The following is a 22,482-nucleotide window of genomic DNA, read 5'->3' on the forward strand; positions in this document are numbered from 1 at the left end:
CACCTTTGTACTAACTTTGTATTTAGAAATGCATGCATTTGCTGCTTCAAGGTTTAACCCTTGTGCATAAATACTTTGAAATCCTGCCTCCAGTGTATCATTTTGTGACTATTTCTTGACTCCTTGAATTGTACTTTCTGGAATCGAGGCAGTTAAATATTTTTACGTGACACTACACTTGATATCAGCATATGCGGCCTAGCCAAAAGACCGGAAGCCTGCCTAAATTAAATGACTTATCAATCGCTGCGACCTCCCAAAAAATAGGCAAACACTATGTGACTTACCTACGATCTTTCCACGGAAACATCAACTGGATCACAGCAATGGCATTTTTGGACCCCCCTCCCTCTCCATTTGAAATGGCTTGGTTTTTTTTTTGCTTTTTCATTCTTGATCTCTTATATTTTTTTTCTTTTCTTTTTGCGCTCTCTTTTCTCTCTCTTTTGTTTTGGGACATTTTTTTCCTCTTTCCTCTCTTTTGTTTTGGGAATTTTTTTTCCTCTTCCATTTTTTTTTGCCGAGCCCAACAATTGATGATCATTGAGAGGGGGATTTAGAAAAAGTATCACTTACCTTCTTCGGACCATCATTTGGGTGGTAACTGCCAATAAAAGAAAACATTGGCCCACCCAGCTCACCTACACATGACTGTCCTGTCTGCCTGTCTGTTCCAAGTGACTGTCTGGCTGTCAGGTTCCGCCGGATTCCGAGTGAGCAGCTTGTGATGTCATAGAGGGCAGATTGTGATGTCACACAAAGGGTCCTGCCACATGAATGCCTGTCCATCTGACTGTCTACTACTGCTGCTGAATGGGCTCAAAACAGGAAAGCCGTCATTGCACCTGATTGTGCAAGATTCCTCCTTCTCCTCTGCAGCAGCTAGCTGATTGATTTACTCAGCAGCAGTTCGTCAGGGACACAGGCATGCAGCAGCAAAGAGCGAGGAGACAGCTGGCTGCTGCTGCTTGCCTGTTGGTTGTCTGCCTAGTGGGTGTGTGTCTGTTGACGCGACGTCAACAGACGGGGCGGAGCACATGCAAATTTGGCCTCCTACCCAGCTGAGGCACCCTGCCCGCCCGCCGACGACCTAATCACAAAATCAGTTGGATGGCTACTCGTCATCCGGTCCCTGTCCAGCACTTCAAGTCCTATTCACACCTGCCGTACAGCCAGGTATCTTTCAGACTGCAACGACATAGAAGTGATGTGTGTGTGTTAGATGTGTCCGTGGTGCTGATCTCTTCTGCACCAGTGTTGGTGGCCGAATTCCGGTTCGCGCGCTTTGCTGGGACCCCATTCGGGTTATCGCTTCTCGGCCTTTTGGCTAAGATCAAGTGTAGTATCTGTTCTTATCAGTTTAATATCTGATACGCCCCCTATCTGGGGGCCATATATTAAATGGATTTTTAGAACAGGGAGATGGAAGAAGAGCTTGCTCTGTCCACTCCACGCATTGACCTGGTATTGCAGTACTTCCAGGACCGGTGCACCTTCCTAATCTGTTATCCAAAAAAAGACTATTTCCATTCCTGGCACTTAATTTGGAGTATCAATTGTTTGTGCACCTTTGTACTAACTTTGTATTTAGAAATGCATGCATTTGCTGCTTCAAGGTTTAACCCTTGTGCATAAATACTTTGAAATCCTGCCTCCAGTGTATCATTTTGTGACTATTTCTTGACTCCTTGAATTGTACTTTCTGGAATCGAGGCAGTTAAATATTTTTACGTGACACTACACTTGATATCAGCATATGCGGCCTAGCCAAAAGACCGGAAGCCTGCCTAAATTAAATGACTTATCAATCGCTGCGACCTCCCAAAAAATAGGCAAACACTATGTGACTTACCTACGATCTTTCCACGGAAACATCAACTGGATCACAGCAATGGCATTTTTGGACCCCCCTCCCTCTCCATTTGAAATGGCTTGGTTTTTTTTTTTTGCTTTTTCTTTCTTGATCTCTTATATTTTTTTTCTTTTCTTTTTGCGCTCTCTTTTCTCTCTCTTTTGTTTTGGGAAATTTTTTTCCTCTTTCCTCTCTTTTGTTTTGGGAATTTTTTTTCCTCTTCCATTTTTTTTTGCCGAGCCCAACAATTGATGATCATTGAGAGGGGGATTTAGAAAAAGTATCACTTACCTTCTTCGGACCATCATTTGGGTGGTAACTGCCAATAAAAGAAAACATTGGCCCACCCAGCTCACCTACACATGACTGTCCTGTCTGCCTGTCTGTTCCAAGTGACTGTCTGGCTGTCAGGTTCCGCCGGATTCCGAGTGAGCAGCTTGTGATGTCATAGAGGGCAGATTGTGATGTCACACAAAGGGTCCTGCCACATGAATGCCTGTCCATCTGACTGTCTACTACTGCTGCTGAATGGGCTCAAAACAGGAAAGCCGTCATTGCACCTGATTGTGCAAGATTCCTCCTTCTCCTCTGCAGCAGCTAGCTGATTTATTTACTCAGCAGCAGTTCGTCAGGGACACAGGCATGCAGCAGCAAAGAGCGAGGAGACAGCTGGCTGCTGCTGCTTGCCTGTTGGTCGTCTGCCTAGTGGGTGTGTGTCTGTTGACGCGACGTCAACAGACGGGGCGGAGCACATGCAAATTTGGACTCCTACCCAGCTGAGGCACCCTGCCCGCCCGCCGACGACCTAATCACAAAATCAGTTGGATGGCTACTCGTCCTCCGGTCCCTGTCCAGCACTTCAAGTCCTATTCACACCTGCCGTACAGCCAGGTATCTTTCAGACTGCAACGACATAGAAGTGATGTGTGTGTGTTAGATGTGTCCGTGGTGCTGATCTCTTCTGCACCAGTGTTGGTGGCCGAATTCCGGTTCGCGCGCTTTGCTGGGACCCCATTCGGGTTATCGCTTCTCGGCCTTTTGGCTAAGATCAAGTGTAGTATCTGTTCTTATCAGTTTAATATCTGATACGCCCCCTATCTGGGGGCCATATATTAAATGGATTTTTAGAACAGGGAGATGGAAGAAGAGCTTGCTCTGTCCACTCCACGCATTGACCTGGTATTGCAGTACTTCCAGGACCGGTGCACCTTCCTAATCTGTTATCCAAAAAAAGACTATTTCCATTCCTGGCACTTAATTTGGAGTATCAATTGTTTGTGCACCTTTGTACTAACTTTGTATTTAGAAATGCATGCATTTGCTGCTTCAAGGTTTAACCCTTGTGCATAAATACTTTGAAATCCTGCCTCCAGTGTATCATTTTGTGACTATTTCTTGACTCCTTGAATTGTACTTTCTGGAATCGAGGCAGTTAAATATTTTTACGTGACACTACACTTGATATCAGCATATGCGGCCTAGCCAAAAGACCGGAAGCCTGCCTAAATTAAATGACTTATCAATCGCTGCGACCTCCCAAAAAATAGGCAAACACTATGTGACTTACCTACGATCTTTCCACGGAAACATCAACTGGATCACAGCAATGGCATTTTTGGACCCCCCTCCCTCTCCATTTTTAATGGCTTGGTTTTTTTTTGCTTTTTCTTTCTTGATCTCTTATATTTTTTTTTCTTTTCTTTTTGCGCTCTCTTTTCTCTCTCTTTTGTTTTGGGAAATTTTTTTCCTCTTTCCTCTCTTTTGTTTTGGGAATTTTTTTTCCTCTTCCATTTTTTTTTGCCGAGCCCAACAATTGATGATCATTGAGAGGGGGATTTAGAAAAAGTATCACTTACCTTCTTCGGACCATCATTTGGGTGGTAACTGCCAATAAAAGAAAACATTGGCCCACCCAGCTCACCTACACATGACTGTCCTGTCTGCCTGTCTGTTCCAAGTGACTGTCTGGCTGTCAGGTTCCGCCGGATTCCGAGTGAGCAGCTTGTGATGTCATAGAGGGCAGATTGTGATGTCACACAAAGGGTCCTGCCACATGAATGCCTGTCCATCTGACTGTCTACTACTGCTGCTGAATGGGCTCAAAACAGGAAAGCCGTCATTGCACCTGATTGTGCAAGATTCCTCCTTCTCCTCTGCAGCAGCTAGCTGATTGATTTACTCAGCAGCAGTTCGTCAGGGACACAGGCATGCAGCAGCAAAGAGCGAGGAGACAGCTGGCTGCTGCTGCTTGCCTGTTGGTCGTCTGCCTAGTGGGTGTGTGTCTGTTGACGCGACGTCAACAGACGGGGCGGAGCACATGCAAATTTGGCCTCCTACCCAGCTGAGGCACCCTGCCCGCCCGCCGACGACCTAATCACAAAATCAGTTGGATGGCTACTCGTCCTCCGGTCCCTGTCCAGCACTTCAAGTCCTATTCACACCTGCCGTACAGCCAGGTATCTTTCAGACTGCAACGACATAGAAGTGATGTGTGTGTGTTAGATGTGTCCGTGGTGCTGATCTCTTCTGCACCAGTGTTGGTGGCCGAATTCCGGTTCGCGCGCTTTGCTGGGACCCCATTCGGGTTATCGCTTCTCGGCCTTTTGGCTAAGATCAAGTGTAGTATCTGTTCTTATCAGTTTAATATCTGATACGCCCCCTATCTGGGGGCCATATATTAAATGGATTTTTAGAACAGGGAGATGGAAGAAGAGCTTGCTCTGTCCACTCCACGCATTGACCTGGTATTGCAGTACTTCCAGGACCGGTGCACCTTCCTAATCTGTTATCCAAAAAAAGACTATTTCCATTCCTGGCACTTAATTTGGAGTATCAATTGTTTGTGCACCTTTGTACTAACTTTGTATTTAGAAATGCATGCATTTGCTGCTTCAAGGTTTAACCCTTGTGCATAAATACTTTGAAATCCTGCCTCCAGTGTATCATTTTGTGACTATTTCTTGACTCCTTGAATTGTACTTTCTGGAATCGAGGCAGTTAAATATTTTTACGTGACACTACACTTGATATCAGCATATGCGGCCTAGCCAAAAGACCGGAAGCCTGCCTAAATTAAATGACTTATCAATCGCTGCGACCTCCCAAAAAATAGGCAAACACTATGTGACTTACCTACGATCTTTCCACGGAAACATCAACTGGATCACAGCAATGGCATTTTTGGACCCCCCTCCCTCTCCATTTGAAATGGCTTGGTTTTTTTTTTGCTTTTTCTTTCTTGATCTCTTATATTTTTTTTCTTTTCTTTTTGCGCTCTCTTTTCTCTCTCTTTTGTTTTGGGAAATTTTTTTCCTCTTTCCTCTCTTTTGTTTTGGGAATTTTTTTTCCTCTTCCATTTTTTTTTGCCGAGCCCAACAATTGATGATCATTGAGAGGGGGATTTAGAAAAAGTATCACTTACCTTCTTCGGACCATCATTTGGGTGGTAACTGCCAATAAAAGAAAACATTGGCCCACCCAGCTCACCTACACATGACTGTCCTGTCTGCCTGTCTGTTCCAAGTGACTGTCTGGCTGTCAGGTTCCGCCGGATTCCGAGTGAGCAGCTTGTGATGTCATAGAGGGCAGATTGTGATGTCACACAAAGGGTCCTGCCACATGAATGCCTGTCCATCTGACTGTCTACTACTGCTGCTGAATGGGCTCAAAACAGGAAAGCCGTCATTGCACCTGATTGTGCAAGATTCCTCCTTCTCCTCTGCAGCAGCTAGCTGATTGATTTACTCAGCAGCAGTTCGTCAGGGACACAGGCATGCAGCAGCAAAGAGCGAGGAGACAGCTGGCTGCTGCTGCTTGCCTGTTGGTCGTCTGCCTAGTGGGTGTGTGTCTGTTGACGCGACGTCAACAGACGGGGCGGAGCACATGCAAATTTGGCCTCCTACCCAGCTGAGGCACCCTGCCCGCCCGCCGACGACCTAATCACAAAATCAGTTGGATGGCTACTCGTCCTCCGGTCCCTGTCCAGCACTTCAAGTCCTATTCACACCTGCCGTACAGCCAGGTATCTTTCAGACTGCAACGACATAGAAGTGATGTGTGTGTGTTAGATGTGTCCGTGGTGCTGATCTCTTCTGCACCAGTGTTGGTGGCCGAATTCCGGTTCGCGCGCTTTGCTGGGACCCCATTCGGGTTATCGCTTCTCGGCCTTTTGGCTAAGATCAAGTGTAGTATCTGTTCTTATCAGTTTAATATCTGATACGCCCCCTATCTGGGGGCCATATATTAAATGGATTTTTAGAACAGGGAGATGGAAGAAGAGCTTGCTCTGTCCACTCCACGCATTGACCTGGTATTGCAGTACTTCCAGGACCGGTGCACCTTCCTAATCTGTTATCCAAAAAAAGACTATTCCATTCCTGGCACTTAATTTGGAGTATCAATTGTTTGTGCACCTTTGTACTAACTTTGTATTTAGAAATGCATGCATTTGCTGCTTCAAGGTTTAACCCTTGTGCATAAATACTTTGAAATCCTGCCTCCAGTGTATCATTTTGTGACTATTTCTTGACTCCTTGAATTGTACTTTCTGGAATCGAGGCAGTTAAATATTTTTACGTGACACTACACTTGATATCAGCATATGCGGCCTAGCCAAAAGACCGGAAGCCTGCCTAAATTAAATGACTTATCAATCGCTGCGACCTCCCAAAAAATAGGCAAACACTATGTGACTTACCTACGATCTTTCCACGGAAACATCAACTGGATCACAGCAATGGCATTTTTGGACCCCCCTCCCTCTCCATTTGAAATGGCTTGGTTTTTTTTTTGCTTTTTCTTTCTTGATCTCTTATATTTTTTTTCTTTTCTTTTTGCGCTCTCTTTTCTCTCTCTTTTGTTTTGGGAAATTTTTTTCCTCTTTCCTCTCTTTTGTTTTGGGAATTTTTTTTCCTCTTCCATTTTTTTTTGCCGAGCCCAACAATTGATGATCATTGAGAGGGGGATTTAGAAAAAGTATCACTTACCTTCTTCGGACCATCATTTGGGTGGTAACTGCCAATAAAAGAAAACATTGGCCCACCCAGCTCACCTACACATGACTGTCCTGTCTGCCTGTCTGTTCCAAGTGACTGTCTGGCTGTCAGGTTCCGCCGGATTCCGAGTGAGCAGCTTGTGATGTCATAGAGGGCAGATTGTGATGTCACACAAAGGGTCCTGCCACATGAATGCCTGTCCATCTGACTGTCTACTACTGCTGCTGAATGGGCTCAAAACAGGAAAGCCGTCATTGCACCTGATTGTGCAAGATTCCTCCTTCTCCTCTGCAGCAGCTAGCTGATTGATTTACTCAGCAGCAGTTCGTCAGGGACACAGGCATGCAGCAGCAAAGAGCGAGGAGACAGCTGGCTGCTGCTGCTTGCCTGTTGGTCGTCTGCCTAGTGGGTGTGTGTCTGTTGACGCGACGTCAACAGACGGGGCGGAGCACATGCAAATTTGGCCTCCTACCCAGCTGAGGCACCCTGCCCGCCCGCCGACGACCTAATCACAAAATCAGTTGGATGGCTACTCGTCCTCCGGTCCCTGTCCAGCACTTCAAGTCCTATTCACACCTGCCGTACAGCCAGGTATCTTTCAGACTGCAACGACATAGAAGTGATGTGTGTGTGTTAGATGTGTCCGTGGTGCTGATCTCTTCTGCACCAGTGTTGGTGGCCGAATTCCGGTTCGCGCGCTTTGCTGGGACCCCATTCGGGTTATCGCTTCTCGGCCTTTTGGCTAAGATCAAGTGTAGTATCTGTTCTTATCAGTTTAATATCTGATACGCCCCCTATCTGGGGGCCATATATTAAATGGATTTTTAGAACAGGGAGATGGAAGAAGAGCTTGCTCTGTCCACTCCACGCATTGACCTGGTATTGCAGTACTTCCAGGACCGGTGCACCTTCCTAATCTGTTATCCAAAAAAAGACTATTTCCATTCCTGGCACTTAATTTGGAGTATCAATTGTTTGTGCACCTTTGTACTAACTTTGTATTTAGAAATGCATGCATTTGCTGCTTCAAGGTTTAACCCTTGTGCATAAATACTTTGAAATCCTGCCTCCAGTGTATCATTTTGTGACTATTTCTTGACTCCTTGAATTGTACTTTCTGGAATCGAGGCAGTTAAATATTTTTACGTGACACTACACTTGATATCAGCATATGCGGCCTAGCCAAAAGACCGGAAGCCTGCCTAAATTAAATGACTTATCAATCGCTGCGACCTCCCAAAAAATAGGCAAACACTATGTGACTTACCTACGATCTTTCCACGGAAACATCAACTGGATCACAGCAATGGCATTTTTGGACCCCCCTCCCTCTCCATTTGAAATGGCTTGGTTTTTTTTTTGCTTTTTCTTTCTTGATCTCTTATATTTTTTTTCTTTTCTTTTTGCGCTCTCTTTTCTCTCTCTTTTGTTTTGGGAAATTTTTTTCCTCTTTCCTCTCTTTTGTTTTGGGAATTTTTTTTCCTCTTCCATTTTTTTTTGCCGAGCCCAACAATTGATGATCATTGAGAGGGGGATTTAGAAAAAGTATCACTTACCTTCTTCGGACCATCATTTGGGTGGTAACTGCCAATAAAAGAAAACATTGGCCCACCCAGCTCACCTACACATGACTGTCCTGTCTGCCTGTCTGTTCCAAGTGACTGTCTGGCTGTCAGGTTCCGCCGGATTCCGAGTGAGCAGCTTGTGATGTCATAGAGGGCAGATTGTGATGTCACACAAAGGGTCCTGCCACATGAATGCCTGTCCATCTGACTGTCTACTACTGCTGCTGAATGGGCTCTCAAAACAGGAAAGCCGTCATTGCACCTGATTGTGCAAGATTCCTCCTTCTCCTCTGCAGCAGCTAGCTGATTGATTTACTCAGCAGCAGTTCGTCAGGGACACAGGCATGCAGCAGCAAAGAGCGAGGAGACAGCTGGCTGCTGCTGCTTGCCTGTTGGTCGTCTGCCTAGTGGGTGTGTGTCTGTTGACGCGACGTCAACAGACGGGGCGGAGCACATGCAAATTTGGCCTCCTACCCAGCTGAGGCACCCTGCCCGCCCGCCGACGACCTAATCACAAAATCAGTTGGATGGCTACTCGTCCTCCGGTCCCTGTCCAGCACTTCAAGTCCTATTCACACCTGCCGTACAGCCAGGTATCTTTCAGACTGCAACGACATAGAAGTGATGTGTGTGTGTTAGATGTGTCCGTGGTGCTGATCTCTTCTGCACCAGTGTTGGTGGCCGAATTCCGGTTCGCGCGCTTTGCTGGGACCCCATTCGGGTTATCGCTTCTCGGCCTTTTGGCTAAGATCAAGTGTAGTATCTGTTCTTATCAGTTTAATATCTGATACGCCCCCTATCTGGGGGCCATATATTAAATGGATTTTTAGAACAGGGAGATGGAAGAAGAGCTTGCTCTGTCCACTCCACGCATTGACCTGGTATTGCAGTACTTCCAGGACCGGTGCACCTTCCTAATCTGTTATCCAAAAAAAGACTATTTCCATTCCTGGCACTTAATTTGGAGTATCAATTGTTTGTGCACCTTTGTACTAACTTTGTATTTAGAAATGCATGCATTTGCTGCTTCAAGGTTTAACCCTTGTGCATAAATACTTTGAAATCCTGCCTCCAGTGTATCATTTTGTGACTATTTCTTGACTCCTTGAATTGTACTTTCTGGAATCGAGGCAGTTAAATATTTTTACGTGACACTACACTTGATATCAGCATATGCGGCCTAGCCAAAAGACCGGAAGCCTGCCTAAATTAAATGACTTATCAATCGCTGCGACCTCCCAAAAAATAGGCAAACACTATGTGACTTACCTACGATCTTTCCACGGAAACATCAACTGGATCACAGCAATGGCATTTTTGGACCCCCCTCCCTCTCCATTTGAAATGGCTTGGTTTTTTTTTTGCTTTTTCTTTCTTGATCTCTTATATTTTTTTTCTTTTCTTTTTGCGCTCTCTTTTCTCTCTCTTTTGTTTTGGGAAATTTTTTTCCTCTTTCCTCTCTTTTGTTTTGGGAATTTTTTTTCCTCTTCCATTTTTTTTTGCCGAGCCCAACAATTGATGATCATTGAGAGGGGGATTTAGAAAAAGTATCACTTACCTTCTTCGGACCATCATTTGGGTGGTAACTGCCAATAAAAGAAAACATTGGCCCACCCAGCTCACCTACACATGACTGTCCTGTCTGCCTGTCTGTTCCAAGTGACTGTCTGGCTGTCAGGTTCCGCCGGATTCCGAGTGAGCAGCTTGTGATGTCATAGAGGGCAGATTGTGATGTCACACAAAGGGTCCTGCCACATGAATGCCTGTCCATCTGACTGTCTACTACTGCTGCTGAATGGGCTCAAAACAGGAAAGCCGTCATTGCACCTGATTGTGCAAGATTCCTCCTTCTCCTCTGCAGCAGCTAGCTGATTGATTTACTCAGCAGCAGTTCGTCAGGGACACAGGCATGCAGCAGCAAAGAGCGAGGAGACAGCTGGCTGCTGCTGCTTGCCTGTTGGTCGTCTGCCTAGTGGGTGTGTGTCTGTTGACGCGACGTCAACAGACGGGGCGGAGCACATGCAAATTTGGCCTCCTACCCAGCTGAGGCACCCTGCCCGCCCGCCGACGACCTAATCACAAAATCAGTTGGATGGCTACTCGTCCTCCGGTCCCTGTCCAGCACTTCAAGTCCTATTCACACCTGCCGTACAGCCAGGTATCTTTCAGACTGCAACGACATAGAAGTGATGTGTGTGTGTTAGATGTGTCCGTGGTGCTGATCTCTTCTGCACCAGTGTTGGTGGCCGAATTCCGGTTTGCGCGCTTTGCTGGGACCCCATTCGGGTTATCGCTTCTCGGCCTTTTGGCTAAGATCAAGTGTAGTATCTGTTCTTATCAGTTTAATATCTGATACGCCCCCTATCTGGGGGCCATATATTAAATGGATTTTTAGAACAGGGAGATGGAAGAAGAGCTTGCTCTGTCCACTCCACGCATTGACCTGGTATTGCAGTACTTCCAGGACCGGTGCACCTTCCTAATCTGTTATCCAAAAAAAGACTATTTCCATTCCTGGCAATTAATTTGGAGTATCAATTGTTTGTGCACCTTTGTACTAACTTTGTATTTAGAAATGCATGCATTTGCTGCTTCAAGGTTTAACCCTTGTGCATAAATACTTTGAAATCCTGCCTCCAGTGTATCATTTTGTGACTATTTCTTGACTCCTTGAATTGTACTTTCTGGAATCGAGGCAGTTAAATATTTTTACGTGACACTACACTTGATATCAGCATATGCGGCCTAGCCAAAAGACCGGAAGCCTGCCTAAATTAAATGACTTATCAATCGCTGCGACCTCCCAAAAAATAGGCAAACACTATGGCCCTTATTCTGCATCGTGCGGTACGGCCCGCGTGCGGCCGTACCGCCGATGTTTTTAGTCTGCACATGCGCAGAGGTCAATCTGCGCATGTGCAGCCCCATTCGCCGCAGACGTATTTCGTCCGCCGCAAAGGGGGCGTATAGGGGCGTGAGGGGCTTCATACCCTCATTTCCCTATGTATACGCCCCGCGTTTCATGGGCGTTCCCATGCAAACGCGGGGCGTATGCATGCAAATGAGGGTATGACGCCACTGATGGGGGCGGAAAGCTGACGTCGCCGGATGTCAGCTCTCAGCCCCCATACAAGCTAACACACGGACGATTGTCCGTGCGGTCTCAGCTTGCGGGAGCTGCTGTGGCGTGCGGCCCTGCCTTCGATGGTCGACGACCATCGAATGCAGGGGGCAGCTCCCACCATGGTGGAGGCGTACGCCCCACCATTTTTATGCGGATCGCCAGCCGTCCGTGTACGGACGGCCGTGGCGATCCGTCTCGTGGGCGGGGATTGGTTTGTGCGGCCAGAGCACCGTGTGCGGCTCTGGCCGCACCAACCAGAATAAGGGCCTATGTGACTTACCTACGATCTTTCCACGGAAACATCAACTGGATCACAGCAATGGCATTTTTGGACCCCCCTCCCTCTCCATTTGAAATGGCTTGGTTTTTTTTTTGCTTTTTCTTTCTTGATCTCTTATATTTTTTTTCTTTTCTTTTTGCGCTCTCTTTTCTCTCTCTTTTGTTTTGGGAAATTTTTTTCCTCTTTCCTCTCTTTTGTTTTGGGAATTTTTTTTCCTCTTCCATTTTTTTTTGCCGAGCCCAACAATTGATGATCATTGAGAGGGGGATTTAGAAAAAGTATCACTTACCTTCTTCGGACCATCATTTGGGTGGTAACTGCCAATAAAAGAAAACATTGGCCCACCCAGCTCACCTACACATGACTGTCCTGTCTGCCTGTCTGTTCCAAGTGACTGTCTGGCTGTCAGGTTCCGCCGGATTCCGAGTGAGCAGCTTGTGATGTCATAGAGGGCAGATTGTGATGTCACACAAAGGGTCCTGCCACATGAATGCCTGTCCATCTGACTGTCTACTACTGCTGCTGAATGGGCTCAAAACAGGAAAGCCGTCATTGCACCTGATTGTGCAAGATTCCTCCTTCTCCTCTGCAGCAGCTAGCTGATTGATTTACTCAGCAGCAGTTCGTCAGGGACACAGGCATGCAGCAGCAAAGAGCGAGGAGACAGCTGGCTGCTGCTGCTTGCCTGTTGGTCGTCTGCCTAGTGGGTGTGTGTCTGTTGACGCGACGTCAACAGACGGGGCGGAGCACATGCAAATTTGGCCTCCTACCCAGCTGAGGCACCCTGCCCGCCCGCCGACGACCTAATCACAAAATCAGTTGGATGGCTACTCGTCCTCCGGTCCCTGTCCAGCACTTCAAGTCCTATTCACACCTGCCGTACAGCCAGGTATCTTTCAGACTGCAACGACATAGAAGTGATGTGTGTGTGTTAGATGTGTCCGTGGTGCTGATCTCTTCTGCACCAGTGTTGGTGGCCGAATTCCGGTTCGCGCGCTTTGCTGGGACCCCATTCGGGTTATCGCTTCTCGGCCTTTTGGCTAAGATCAAGTGTAGTATCTGTTCTTATCAGTTTAATATCTGATACGCCCCCTATCTGGGGGCCATATATTAAATGGATTTTTAGAACAGGGAGATGGAAGAAGAGCTTGCTCTGTCCACTCCACGCATTGACCTGGTATTGCAGTACTTCCAGGACCGGTGCACCTTCCTAATCTGTTATCCAAAAAAAGACTATTTCCATTCCTGGCACTTAATTTGGAGTATCAATTGTTTGTGCACCTTTGTACTAACTTTGTATTTAGAAATGCATGCATTTGCTGCTTCAAGGTTTAACCCTTGTGCATAAATACTTTGAAATCCTGCCTCCAGTGTATCATTTTGTGACTATTTCTTGACTCCTTGAATTGTACTTTCTGGAATCGAGGCAGTTAAATATTTTTACGTGACACTACACTTGATATCAGCATATGCGGCCTAGCCAAAAGACCGGAAGCCTGCCTAAATTAAATGACTTATCAATCGCTGCGACCTCCCAAAAAATAGGCAAACACTATGTGACTTACCTACGATCTTTCCACGGAAACATCAACTGGATCACAGCAATGGCATTTTTGGACCCCCCTCCCTCTCCATTTGAAATGGCTTGGTTTTTTTTTTGCTTTTTCTTTCTTGATCTCTTATATTTTTTTTCTTTTCTTTTTGCGCTCTCTTTTCTCTCTCTTTTGTTTTGGGAAATTTTTTTCCTCTTTCCTCTCTTTTGTTTTGGGAATTTTTTTTCCTCTTCCATTTTTTTTTGCCGAGCCCAACAATTGATGATCATTGAGAGGGGGATTTAGAAAAAGTATCACTTACCTTCTTCGGACCATCATTTGGGTGGTAACTGCCAATAAAAGAAAACATTGGCCCACCCAGCTCACCTACACATGACTGTCCTGTCTGCCTGTCTGTTCCAAGTGACTGTCTGGCTGTCAGGTTCCGCCGGATTCCGAGTGAGCAGCTTGTGATGTCATAGAGGGCAGATTGTGATGTCACACAAAGGGTCCTGCCACATGAATGCCTGTCCATCTGACTGTCTACTACTGCTGCTGAATGGGCTCAAAACAGGAAAGCCGTCATTGCACCTGATTGTGCAAGATTCCTCCTTCTCCTCTGCAGCAGCTAGCTGATTGATTTACTCAGCAGCAGTTCGTCAGGGACACAGGCATGCAGCAGCAAAGAGCGAGGAGACAGCTGGCTGCTGCTGCTTGCCTGTTGGTCGTCTGCCTAGTGGGTGTGTGTCTGTTGACGCGACGTCAACAGACGGGGCGGAGCACATGCAAATTTGGCCTCCTACCCAGCTGAGGCACCCTGCCCGCCCGCCGACGACCTAATCACAAAATCAGTTGGATGGCTACTCGTCCTCCGGTCCCTGTCCAGCACTTCAAGTCCTATTCACACCTGCCGTACAGCCAGGTATCTTTCAGACTGCAACGACATAGAAGTGATGTGTGTGTGTTAGATGTGTCCGTGGTGCTGATCTCTTCTGCACCAGTGTTGGTGGCCGAATTCCGGTTCGCGCGCTTTGCTGGGACCCCATTCGGGTTATCGCTTCTCGGCCTTTTGGCTAAGATCAAGTGTAGTATCTGTTCTTATCAGTTTAATATCTGATACGCCCCCTATCTGGGGGCCATATATTAAATGGATTTTTAGAACAGGGAGATGGAAGAAGAGCTTGCTCTGTCCACTCCACGCATTGACCTGGTATTGCAGTACTTCCAGGACCGGTGCACCTTCCTAATCTGTTATCCAAAAAAAGACTATTTCCATTCCTGGCACTTAATTTGGAGTATCAATTGTTTGTGCACCTTTGTACTAACTTTGTATTTAGAAATGCATGCATTTGCTGCTTCAAGGTTTAACCCTTGTGCATAAATACTTTGAAATCCTGCCTCCAGTGTATCATTTTGTGACTATTTCTTGACTCCTTGAATTGTACTTTCTGGAATCGAGGCAGTTAAATATTTTTACGTGACACTACACTTGATATCAGCATATGCGGCCTAGCCAAAAGACCGGAAGCCTGCCTAAATTAAATGACTTATCAATCGCTGCGACCTCCCAAAAAATAGGCAAACACTATGTGACTTACCTACGATCTTTCCACGGAAACATCAACTGGATCACAGCAATGGCATTTTTGGACCCCCCTCCCTCTCCATTTGAAATGGCTTGGTTTTTTTTTTGCTTTTTCTTTCTTGATCTCTTATATTTTTTTTCTTTTCTTTTTGCGCTCTCTTTTCTCTCTCTTTTGTTTTGGGAAATTTTTTTCCTCTTTCCTCTCTTTTGTTTTGGGAATTTTTTTTCCTCTTCCATTTTTTTTTGCCGAGCCCAACAATTGATGATCATTGAGAGGGGGATTTAGAAAAAGTATCACTTACCTTCTTCGGACCATCATTTGGGTGGTAACTGCCAATAAAAGAAAACATTGGCCCACCCAGCTCACCTACACATGACTGTCCTGTCTGCCTGTCTGTTCCAAGTGACTGTCTGGCTGTCAGGTTCCGCCGGATTCCGAGTGAGCAGCTTGTGATGTCATAGAGGGCAGATTGTGATGTCACACAAAGGGTCCTGCCACATGAATGCCTGTCCATCTGACTGTCTACTACTGCTGCTGAATGGGCTCAAAACAGGAAAGCCGTCATTGCACCTGATTGTGCAAGATTCCTCCTTCTCCTCTGCAGCAGCTAGCTGATTGATTTACTCAGCAGCAGTTCGTCAGGGACACAGGCATGCAGCAGCAAAGAGCGAGGAGACAGCTGGCTGCTGCTGCTTGCCTGTTGGTCGTCTGCCTAGTGGGTGTGTGTCTGTTGACGCGACGTCAACAGACGGGGCGGAGCACATGCAAATTTGGCCTCCTACCCAGCTGAGGCACCCTGCCCGCCCGCCGACGACCTAATCACAAAATCAGTTGGATGGCTACTCGTCCTCCGGTCCCTGTCCAGCACTTCAAGTCCTATTCACACCTGCCGTACAGCCAGGTATCTTTCAGACTGCAACGACATAGAAGTGATGTGTGTGTGTTAGATGTGTCCGTGGTGCTGATCTCTTCTGCACCAGTGTTGGTGGCCGAATTCCGGTTCGCGCGCTTTGCTGGGACCCCATTCGGGTTATCGCTTCTCGGCCTTTTGGCTAAGATCAAGTGTAGTATCTGTTCTTATCAGTTTAATATCTGATACGCCCCCTATCTGGGGGCCATATATTAAATGGATTTTTAGAACAGGGAGATGGAAGAAGAGCTTGCTCTGTCCACTCCACGCATTGACCTGGTATTGCAGTACTTCCAGGACCGGTGCACCTTCCTAATCTGTTATCCAAAAAAAGACTATTTCCATTCCTGGCACTTAATTTGGAGTATCAATTGTTTGTGCACCTTTGTACTAACTTTGTATTTAGAAATGCATGCATTTGCTGCTTCAAGGTTTAACCCTTGTGCATAAATACTTTGAAATCCTGCCTCCAGTGTATCATTTTGTGACTATTTCTTGACTCCTTGAATTGTACTTTCTGGAATCGAGGCAGTTAAATATTTTTACGTGACACTACACTTGATATCAGCATATGCGGCCTAGCCAAAAGACCGGAAGCCTGCCTAAATTAAATGACTTATCAATCGCTGCGACCTCCCAAAAAATAGGCAAACACTATGGCCCTTATTCTGCATCGTGCGGTACGGCCCGCGTGCGGCCGTACCGCCGATGTTTTTAGTCTGCACATGCGCAGAGGTCAATCTGCGCATGTGCAGCCCCATTCGCCGCAGACGTATTTCGTCCGCCGCAAAGGGGGCGTATAGGGGCGTGAGGGGCTTCATACCCTCATTTCCCTATGTATACGCCCCGCGTTTCATGGGCGTTCCCATGCAAACGCGGGGCGTATGCATGCAAATGAGGGTATGACGCCACTGATGGGGGCGGAAAGCTGACGTCGCCGGATGTCAGCTCTCAGCCCCCATACAAGCTAACACACGGACGATTGTCCGTGCGGTCTCAGCTTGCGGGAGCTGCTGTGGCGTGCGGCCCTGCCTTCGATGGTCGACGACCATCGAATGCAGGGGGCAGCTCCCACCATGGTGGAGGCGTACGCCCCACCATTTTTATGCGGATCGCCAGCCGTCCGTGTACGGACGGCCGTGGCGATCCGTCTCGTGGGCGGGGATTGGTTTGTGCGGCCAGAGCACCGTGTGCGGCTCTGGCCGCACCAACCAGAATAAGGGCCTATGTGACTTACCTACGATCTTTCCACGGAAACATCAACTGGATCACAGCAATGGCATTTTTGGACCCCCCTCCCTCTCCATTTGAAATGGCTTGGTTTTTTTTTTGCTTTTTCTTTCTTGATCTCTTATATTTTTTTTCTTTTCTTTTTGCGCTCTCTTTTCTCTCTCTTTTGTTTTGGGAAATTTTTTTCCTCTTTCCTCTCTTTTGTTTTGGGAATTTTTTTTCCTCTTCCATTTTTTTTTGCCGAGCCCAACAATTGATGATCATTGAGAGGGGGATTTAGAAAAAGTATCACTTACCTTCTTCGGACCATCATTTGGGTGGTAACTGCCAATAAAAGAAAACATTGGCCCACCCAGCTCACCTACACATGACTGTCCTGTCTGCCTGTCTGTTCCAAGTGACTGTCTGGCTGTCAGGTTCCGCCGGATTCCGAGTGAGCAGCTTGTGATGTCATAGAGGGCAGATTGTGATGTCACACAAAGGGTCCTGCCACATGAATGCCTGTCCATCTGACTGTCTACTACTGCTGCTGAATGGGCTCAAAACAGGAAAGCCGTCATTGCACCTGATTGTGCAAGATTCCTCCTTCTCCTCTGCAGCAGCTAGCTGATTGATTTACTCAGCAGCAGTTCGTCAGGGACACAGGCATGCAGCAGCAAAGAGCGAGGAGACAGCTGGCTGCTGCTGCTTGCCTGTTGGTCGTCTGCCTAGTGGGTGTGTGTCTGTTGACGCGACGTCAACAGACGGGGCGGAGCACATGCAAATTTGGCCTCCTACCCAGCTGAGGCACCCTGCCCGCCCGCCGACGACCTAATCACAAAATCAGTTGGATGGCTACTCGTCCTCCGGTCCCTGTCCAGCACTTCAAGTCCTATTCACACCTGCCGTACAGCCAGGTATCTTTCAGACTGCAACGACATAGAAGTGATGTGTGTGTGTTAGATGTGTCCGTGGTGCTGATCTCTTCTGCACCAGTGTTGGTGGCCGAATTCCGGTTCGCGCGCTTTGCTGGGACCCCATTCGGGTTATCGCTTCTCGGCCTTTTGGCTAAGATCAAGTGTAGTATCTGTTCTTATCAGTTTAATATCTGATACGCCCCCTATCTGGGGGCCATATATTAAATGGATTTTTAGAACAGGGAGATGGAAGAAGAGCTTGCTCTGTCCACTCCACGCATTGACCTGGTATTGCAGTACTTCCAGGACCGGTGCACCTTCCTAATCTGTTATCCAAAAAAAGACTATTTCCATTCCTGGCACTTAATTTGGAGTATCAATTGTTTGTGCACCTTTGTACTAACTTTGTATTTAGAAATGCATGCATTTGCTGCTTCAAGGTTTAACCCTTGTGCATAAATACTTTGAAATCCTGCCTCCAGTGTATCATTTTGTGACTATTTCTTGACTCCTTGAATTGTACTTTCTGGAATCGAGGCAGTTAAATATTTTTACGTGACACTACACTTGATATCAGCATATGCGGCCTAGCCAAAAGACCGGAAGCCTGCCTAAATTAAATGACTTATCAATCGCTGCGACCTCCCAAAAAATAGGCAAACACTATGGCCCTTATTCTGCATCGTGCGGTACGGCCCGCGTGCGGCCGTACCGCCGATGTTTTTAGTCTGCACATGCGCAGAGGTCAATCTGCGCATGTGCAGCCCCATTCGCCGCAGACGTATTTCGTCCGCCGCAAAGGGGGCGTATAGGGGCGTGAGGGGCTTCATACCCTCATTTCCCTATGTATACGCCCCGCGTTTCATGGGCGTTCCCATGCAAACGCGGGGCGTATGCATGCAAATGAGGGTATGACGCCACTGATGGGGGCGGAAAGCTGACGTCGCCGGATGTCAGCTCTCAGCCCCCATACAAGCTAACACACGGACGATTGTCCGTGCGGTCTCAGCTTGCGGGAGCTGCTGTGGCGTGCGGCCCTGCCTTCGATGGTCGACGACCATCGAATGCAGGGGGCAGCTCCCACCATGGTGGAGGCGTACGCCCCACCATTTTTATGCGGATCGCCAGCCGTCCGTGTACGGACGGCCGTGGCGATCCGTCTCGTGGGCGGGGATTGGTTTGTGCGGCCAGAGCACCGTGTGCGGCTCTGGCCGCACCAACCAGAATAAGGGCCTATGTGACTTACCTACGATCTTTCCACGGAAACATCAACTGGATCACAGCAATGGCATTTTTGGACCCCCCTCCCTCTCCATTTGAAATGGCTTGGTTTTTTTTTTGCTTTTTCTTTCTTGATCTCTTATATTTTTTTTCTTTTCTTTTTGCGCTCTCTTTTCTCTCTCTTTTGTTTTGGGAAATTTTTTTCCTCTTTCCTCTCTTTTGTTTTGGGAATTTTTTTTCCTCTTCCATTTTTTTTTGCCGAGCCCAACAATTGATGATCATTGAGAGGGGGATTTAGAAAAAGTATCACTTACCTTCTTCGGACCATCATTTGGGTGGTAACTGCCAATAAAAGAAAACATTGGCCCACCCAGCTCACCTACACATGACTGTCCTGTCTGCCTGTCTGTTCCAAGTGACTGTCTGGCTGTCAGGTTCCGCCGGATTCCGAGTGAGCAGCTTGTGATGTCATAGAGGGCAGATTGTGATGTCACACAAAGGGTCCTGCCACATGAATGCCTGTCCATCTGACTGTCTACTACTGCTGCTGAATGGGCTCAAAACAGGAAAGCCGTCATTGCACCTGATTGTGCAAGATTCCTCCTTCTCCTCTGCAGCAGCTAGCTGATTGATTTACTCAGCAGCAGTTCGTCAGGGACACAGGCATGCAGCAGCAAAGAGCGAGGAGACAGCTGGCTGCTGCTGCTTGCCTGTTGGTCGTCTGCCTAGTGGGTGTGTGTCTGTTGACGCGACGTCAACAGACGGGGCGGAGCACATGCAAATTTGGCCTCCTACCCAGCTGAGGCACCCTGCCCGCCCGCCGACGACCTAATCACAAAATCAGTTGGATGGCTACTCGTCCTCCGGTCCCTGTCCAGCACTTCAAGTCCTATTCACACCTGCCGTACAGCCAGGTATCTTTCAGACTGCAACGACATAGAAGTGATGTGTGTGTGTTAGATGTGTCCGTGGTGCTGATCTCTTCTGCACCAGTGTTGGTGGCCGAATTCCGGTTCGCGCGCTTTGCTGGGACCCCATTCGGGTTATCGCTTCTCGGCCTTTTGGCTAAGATCAAGTGTAGTATCTGTTCTTATCAGTTTAATATCTGATACGCCCCCTATCTGGGGGCCATATATTAAATGGATTTTTAGAACAGGGAGATGGAAGAAGAGCTTGCTCTGTCCACTCCACGCATTGACCTGGTATTGCAGTACTTCCAGGACCGGTGCACCTTCCTAATCTGTTATCCAAAAAAAGACTATTTCCATTCCTGGCACTTAATTTGGAGTATCAATTGTTTGTGCACCTTTGTACTAACTTTGTATTTAGAAATGCATGCATTTGCTGCTTCAAGGTTTAACCCTTGTGCATAAATACTTTGAAATCCTGCCTCCAGTGTATCATTTTGTGACTATTTCTTGACTCCTTGAATTGTACTTTCTGGAATCGAGGCAGTTAAATATTTTTACGTGACACTACACTTGATATCAGCATATGCGGCCTAGCCAAAAGACCGGAAGCCTGCCTAAATTAAATGACTTATCAATCGCTGCGACCTCCCAAAAAATAGGCAAACACTATGTGACTTACCTACGATCTTTCCACGGAAACATCAACTGGATCACAGCAATGGCATTTTTGGACCCCCCTCCCTCTCCATTTGAAATGGCTTGTTTTTTTTTTTGCTTTTTCTTTCTTGATCTCTTATATTTTTTTTCTTTTCTTTTTGCGCTCTCTTTTCTCTCTCTTTTGTTTTGGGAAATTTTTTTCCTCTTTCCTCTCTTTTGTTTTGGGAATTTTTTTTCCTCTTCCATTTTTTTTTGCCGAGCCCAACAATTGATGATCATTGAGAGGGGGATTTAGAAAAAGTATCACTTACCTTCTTCGGACCATCATTTGGGTGGTAACTGCCAATAAAAGAAAACATTGGCCCACCCAGCTCACCTACACATGACTGTCCTGTCTGCCTGTCTGTTCCAAGTGACTGTCTGGCTGTCAGGTTCCGCCGGATTCCGAGTGAGCAGCTTGTGATGTCATAGAGGGCAGATTGTGATGTCACACAAAGGGTCCTGCCACATGAATGCCTGTCCATCTGACTGTCTACTACTGCTGCTGAATGGGCTCAAAACAGGAAAGCCGTCATTGCACCTGATTGTGCAAGATTCCTCCTTCTCCTCTGCAGCAGCTAGCTGATTGATTTACTCAGCAGCAGTTCGTCAGGGACACAGGCATGCAGCAGCAAAGAGCGAGGAGACAGCTGGCTGCTGCTGCTTGCCTGTTGGTCGTCTGCCTAGTGGGTGTGTGTCTGTTGACGCGATGTCAACAGACGGGGCGGAGCACATGCAAATTTGGCCTCCTACCCAGCTGAGGCACCCTGCCCGCCCGCCGACGACCTAATCACAAAATCAGTTGGATGGCTACTCGTCCTCCGGTCCCTGTCCAGCACTTCAAGTCCTATTCACACCTGCCGTACAGCCAGGTATCTTTCAGACTGCAACGACATAGAAGTGATGTGTGTGTGTTAGATGTGTCCGTGGTGCTGATCTCTTCTGCACCAGTGTTGGTGGCCGAATTCCGGTTCGCGCGCTTTGCTGGGACCCCATTCGGGTTATCGCTTCTCGGCCTTTTGGCTAAGATCAAGTGTAGTATCTGTTCTTATCAGTTGGGTATGGACTGGCCTCTGGCAGAGAATAGAGAAAGGTGGGACTGAGTAGCTGCTCTGATGGGCGGAGGGTGTGGGACCCCTCTGTTTTTTCCCGGGAGCAGTGAAAAGTCTCACTAAGTATCTTCACCTCTGCCTTTGGTAGGAGGTGTTGTTTCCGTAAATCCACTGGTAAGAGGGGGGGAGAAACACTGGGCCTAGTAGTTTGACTCTCTTGACGGGGTTTGTAGCCCCCGAAGGATGAGTCAGCGAAAGGCTCAGTCTAGTATCCAATCCCAGGGAGCGGAGAAAGGTTGGGACTGAGTAGATGGCTCCTGTTCCAGAGGTTCGTAGCCTCTGATGGGGAGACCGCGAAAGGCCCAGCTTAGTACCTTAACCCTGGGAGCGGAGAAACACTGGGACTGAGTAGATTGCTCTTCCGGAGGGGGTGCAGCCCCTAAGGGAGTCTTTCGAAAGGCCCAGTGGAGTACCCATTCCCATGCCAGGGGCTGGAAAATGCCTGCTGGTGAGACGGAGAAAAGCTTGGTCGGACGCTGAAGGGTCGGCTGCCTGGAGCCCGAGGCTGCACTGTGCCCCCGGGGAAACTCGGGGGTGTCTGATTTGCACTGGTGATATCCAGCACCATGCACT

The 22,482-nt window shown here is 47.5% G+C and overlaps 12 non-coding genes and 1 pseudogene across 12 annotated transcripts; all 13 read left to right on the forward strand.

Annotated features, from left to right (window-relative positions):
• Positions 1-1,307: 1,307 nt before the first annotated feature.
• LOC146012521 (U2 spliceosomal RNA) lies at positions 1,308-1,498 on the forward strand. Its single transcript, XR_014445682.1, has one exon. It is a non-coding gene; the product is annotated as a U2 spliceosomal RNA (small nuclear RNA).
• Positions 1,499-2,874: 1,376 nt separating this feature from the next.
• LOC146012522 (U2 spliceosomal RNA) lies at positions 2,875-3,065 on the forward strand. The gene has a single exon (XR_014445683.1). It is a non-coding gene; the product is annotated as a U2 spliceosomal RNA (small nuclear RNA).
• Positions 3,066-4,439: 1,374 nt separating this feature from the next.
• Positions 4,440-4,630, forward strand: LOC146012523 (U2 spliceosomal RNA). Its single transcript, XR_014445684.1, has one exon. It is a non-coding gene; the product is annotated as a U2 spliceosomal RNA (small nuclear RNA).
• A 1,374-nt stretch (positions 4,631-6,004) lies between these two features.
• LOC146012524 (U2 spliceosomal RNA) lies at positions 6,005-6,195 on the forward strand. Its single transcript, XR_014445685.1, has one exon. It is a non-coding gene; the product is annotated as a U2 spliceosomal RNA (small nuclear RNA).
• Positions 6,196-7,568: 1,373 nt separating this feature from the next.
• On the forward strand, positions 7,569-7,759 carry LOC146012526 (U2 spliceosomal RNA). The gene has a single exon (XR_014445687.1). It is a non-coding gene; the product is annotated as a U2 spliceosomal RNA (small nuclear RNA).
• A 1,376-nt stretch (positions 7,760-9,135) lies between these two features.
• On the forward strand, positions 9,136-9,326 carry LOC146012527 (U2 spliceosomal RNA). Its single transcript, XR_014445688.1, has one exon. It is a non-coding gene; the product is annotated as a U2 spliceosomal RNA (small nuclear RNA).
• A 1,374-nt stretch (positions 9,327-10,700) lies between these two features.
• LOC146012528 (U2 spliceosomal RNA) lies at positions 10,701-10,891 on the forward strand. Its single transcript, XR_014445689.1, has one exon. It is a non-coding gene; the product is annotated as a U2 spliceosomal RNA (small nuclear RNA).
• A 1,944-nt stretch (positions 10,892-12,835) lies between these two features.
• Positions 12,836-13,026, forward strand: LOC146012529 (U2 spliceosomal RNA). The gene has a single exon (XR_014445690.1). It is a non-coding gene; the product is annotated as a U2 spliceosomal RNA (small nuclear RNA).
• Positions 13,027-14,400: 1,374 nt separating this feature from the next.
• LOC146012530 (U2 spliceosomal RNA) lies at positions 14,401-14,591 on the forward strand. The gene has a single exon (XR_014445691.1). It is a non-coding gene; the product is annotated as a U2 spliceosomal RNA (small nuclear RNA).
• A 1,374-nt stretch (positions 14,592-15,965) lies between these two features.
• LOC146012532 (U2 spliceosomal RNA) lies at positions 15,966-16,156 on the forward strand. Its single transcript, XR_014445693.1, has one exon. It is a non-coding gene; the product is annotated as a U2 spliceosomal RNA (small nuclear RNA).
• A 1,944-nt stretch (positions 16,157-18,100) lies between these two features.
• Positions 18,101-18,291, forward strand: LOC146012533 (U2 spliceosomal RNA). The gene has a single exon (XR_014445694.1). It is a non-coding gene; the product is annotated as a U2 spliceosomal RNA (small nuclear RNA).
• A 1,944-nt stretch (positions 18,292-20,235) lies between these two features.
• Positions 20,236-20,426, forward strand: LOC146012534 (U2 spliceosomal RNA). Its single transcript, XR_014445695.1, has one exon. It is a non-coding gene; the product is annotated as a U2 spliceosomal RNA (small nuclear RNA).
• A 1,374-nt stretch (positions 20,427-21,800) lies between these two features.
• Positions 21,801-21,937, forward strand: LOC146012734 (U2 spliceosomal RNA; annotated as a pseudogene).
• The last annotated feature ends 545 nt before the right edge of the window (positions 21,938-22,482 follow it).

Source organism: Crinia signifera, chromosome 6 (assembly GCF_055691185.1).
Source record: "Crinia signifera chromosome 6, ASM5569118v1, whole genome shotgun sequence".
Taxonomy (NCBI): domain Eukaryota; kingdom Metazoa; phylum Chordata; class Amphibia; order Anura; family Myobatrachidae; genus Crinia; species Crinia signifera.